Source organism: Daktulosphaira vitifoliae, unplaced genomic scaffold (assembly GCF_025091365.1).
Source record: "Daktulosphaira vitifoliae isolate Bord-2020 unplaced genomic scaffold, ASM2509136v1 Scaffold_1, whole genome shotgun sequence".
NCBI classification, from domain to species: domain Eukaryota; kingdom Metazoa; phylum Arthropoda; class Insecta; order Hemiptera; family Phylloxeridae; genus Daktulosphaira; species Daktulosphaira vitifoliae.
Genome location: NW_026099572.1, coordinates 79,497,106 through 79,500,910, shown reverse-complemented (window position 1 = coordinate 79,500,910; position 3,805 = coordinate 79,497,106). Strand labels below are relative to the sequence as shown.

The following is a 3,805-nucleotide window of genomic DNA, read 5'->3' as shown; positions in this document are numbered from 1 at the left end:
TATGCAAAATTTGGGTCTTTTCTGTCAAGTTTAACCGTTTACATAGGCAGATTAGACTTTATTGGACTGGTCATTTTGATATATACCTTTTCATAGCGCTTATGATATTTTCACGAAACAGTAACAGAGTTAGGGATGGGCTTTGAGGACTAAGTCCAAAAATGTTGAAAATAATATATATTAATATCTCCTTATCTTTATAGCAATTATTTGGGTTTTGCTCTACTTTATTGATTTGTCAGGATTTTTACATCGGCTGTCGACCTGACGCAATCTCATTTTTGTTTAGAGAACCAGTACAAATAAAAATTATATAGTGTTCAAAAAGTAAGGAAACGAATAAATTATTGCAAACAATCAGAACAAAAGAAATTTGTGTTACGTCGCTACTTAATATCACTTATATGTGATCGTATCACCTGATTTCTTACTTCCTGAACACTATATAATGTTGTAAAACAATATTTTTTAAGAGGATGGGAAAATTGTTAACAGCCTTCAAATTTTTTTTTTTTTTTTATATGATTTTTTGCGAGGGAAAATATGTAAGAATGATTTTTACTACCACGCCTAATTTAAATTATGACTAAATTTTTGTAATATAAATATTTTTTCACCACGGGTGAATATTTAAAAATCATAAACAAAATAAATAAACTACATAACTATACTACACTTTAAATTTCAATTTGATATGTAATATACAGAAAAAAATAACTGATCTTTCCATTAAAACTATTTTTGGGTTGATTTCATAATTGTGAAATTACTACCAATAGAAAGATATATTTATGAAGAATTTAAAAATATATTTTAGTACTTTTTACACGTCAAAAAAAACAGGAAAAGCACAATAATACAATAAGATATACTTAAAAATAAAAAATCCAAAAAAACTATAATTTTATTTTTAAAAACTTATTTTCGTTATTTTTTGTGAGTTTGAAAAAGAAATTTTACAGCCTTAACACATTATTCAACGTTATGTGTTTTTTTAGACTTTGGGCTAAGACAATGGTGTAATTAGATTTCGCGTATGATACTTGGGTACTCAGTTAACTAAACACCCAAGCATTGTTTAAATAATTATTCAAATAATAGTAAAGAAAAAGTTACAAATATTTTACAAATTACAATTTTTCACTCAGTTAGGTAGTCAAAAAAAAAACCATCTAAATTTTGAAATACTTGTCATAATCCTAATCGAATTGTCCCATTGTCTTTAGCCTCAAAAAATACAGAATGTAAATTATTTATTTTTGAAACTTACAAAAACTGTACTAAAAAACCAGCATAGTGAGGAGCGGCATAGTTAGGACAAATATAGATAATATTGACAGTGATTTACTTGATTATTTTAAAACTCTTCGATTATTTAACATGTATTCTACGCACTAAACATTACATTATAAACCCAACCCAACAATCAAAGTATCACCTCTAGGATAGTACCTTTTATACATTTTAGTACTTATATGTAATAATTTATTTGTTCATAAGTCCCATTTTATAAATAATTTCACTGTTAAAAAAAATTGTATTAAGTTAAGAAATTGTATAAGTGTAGTATAGTTGTTAAAAATTGTACTTTTGATCCACTATACTGAAAAAAAACGTTAATAATGGAAATATTTCATTATGAAAGTATGCCAACTCTATGATTGTGCTAAAATTGCTCTCATGATCGGCTTGCTTCACTCGTGTATATTTTTTTTCGCTATACCCATTAATGCATACTCAGGATTTTCTCAGTATTATAATACTTAGAAAAGTGTTTATTATCACTTCCAAGTGATATCTTTAACACATAATTAATTCTATTATAAAAGGGGGAGGATTAAATAAAATATGGTTTTAAGTTTTACTGTACATAAATAGTTTATTATTTTACTAAATAATCTATAAAAGGTCAAAACTTAAATATTTGTTTGGTAATTTATTTACTTTTTACACATCTCAATAAAAATCTTTGTTCAAAATAAAGTGCTGCGTTTGGTGTTAACACTCCTTAAACATTTGTCGTCGATGTTTAAAACAAATCTTATCACTTTAGTTTTAATAGCTATTTGCATGAATTTTCAATTAAAAAAAAGTATATTTTAGCATAAATTACTTCTGACAATCCTAAAGACTGAATTTTATGGTCTAAGATAATAAAAAAATAAGAAATATCATATTTTTTTGTATCGTAAATAAAAATTAAATTCCCAGTATTCTATTAACTATTTCTTAAACAAATTTTAAAGGTGACTCTGTGCTATAGTATTTATTTTATCTAACAGCAAATTTTGTTTTACAATTAAGAATTAAACGAAAAAATGTATTCAAACATCTTCAATTAAGAACAAAATTTATCTAGATTATTGTAAATGGTTGATTAACTATTTATCAGAGCAGATAGTTAATCAGTATTCGAAAAGACATATCTAATAACCTAAATTAGTTTATTACTTAAGTCAAAAAATAGGTTTTACCGATTAACTATTATATAAAAACATAGTTTACCTATCCGATAAAGAAATGATAGTAGAAAATTCTTCAATTATTTAAATATTTATAATTTATATGAAAAATTACGCACCTTTAAAATTAATATTACATTTTATGATCCAGTATCATGTTGAATATATCTTTTATTACACTACACAGAGATAATGGTTTTAACTCCTAAAATTGTTGTAAACCACATATAACTTTTCACACAACGTCATTAAAAAAAATTAACTGTGACTAGTATTTGTAAATTAATATTAATCACAGCGCATTTAATGTTGCTTTATTTGGTTGATAAATAACTTATGAGTATTATCATCTTTTAATATATAAGAGAATGTATTCAACGACGACCCACTAACAAACTACTTTTATAAGAAGCATATTGTCCACTTACTTAACCGCTACCTGAATAAGCAATTATTATTATATTTAATATACGGGTTTAGAGAGAGAGGGAAAGTAAAAATTTCTTAAGTTCTAATAACCAAAAACATAGACTATAGTTAATAATTACAAACTTAAAGAAGGTCAAGGTTAACATTAAATTTGGCACATATTAGATTAATAAATATCATGTTAGCTGTTCACTTTATTTATATTTACAGTTAAAATAAGGTAATAAATATTATATCGTAAACTTATTAGATATTATTTTATATTTCCTATAACTTCAAAAATATTCATATTTAACATTCACAGAATTATGCTCTGCTATTTTATTGTGGCCCTACATATCCCAGTTATTTTTTTCTAATTTAATGTAAATACACTTGTGTGCAATTTTATGTATTACTTACTATGTTTTTCCAGTTTTAAGAAATAATACATTACATAACACAATATCTAACAACACCTTTCACATTGACTTCAAAGCAATTAAACTGAATAGCGTCTATTAAACCGTACCAAAAACTGAATTACTTTTATCTTTTAGTGTATGGGTATGGGCTGGAAGCTATTGTAGTACACATTATATTATATATTCTATAATACTGAAATATTTATTTACTTAATAAAAAGTACCAATTACATTATTATCAGACACGTATTAAAAAATTTGGCGCCCCCAGGCATATAATTTATACCCCCACCCCACCCTCATCACCACAATAAATAATAATAATAATAATATAACACTATTTATTTCGTTCATAATTGATTCTTTAATATTAAAATCCAAAAAATCCAACTTAATAATTAATAAATGAGAATTATTTAATACTTTTTTAGCTTCGATGCGAAGCTAAGAAGATATTAATTTTACTATGATGTGTTTTTTTTTTTTTTATGTCTGTTGCCACTTTTTCTC

General features: G+C 25.0%; 1 protein-coding gene across 4 annotated transcripts in view; it reads right to left on the bottom strand.

Annotated features, from left to right (window-relative positions):
- Positions 1 to 2,858, bottom strand: part of LOC126897082 (polyamine-transporting ATPase 13A3-like) — a 19,172-nt gene extending 16,314 nt beyond the window's left edge. For all 4 annotated transcript variants that reach the window (XM_050670500.1, XM_050670501.1, XM_050670499.1 and 1 more), the window contains exon 1: positions 2,582 to 2,858. The gene's annotated coding sequence lies outside the window, so the exon portion shown is untranslated. The remainder of the gene's footprint in view (positions 1 to 2,581) is intronic.
- Positions 2,859 to 3,805: the final 947 nt, after the last annotated feature.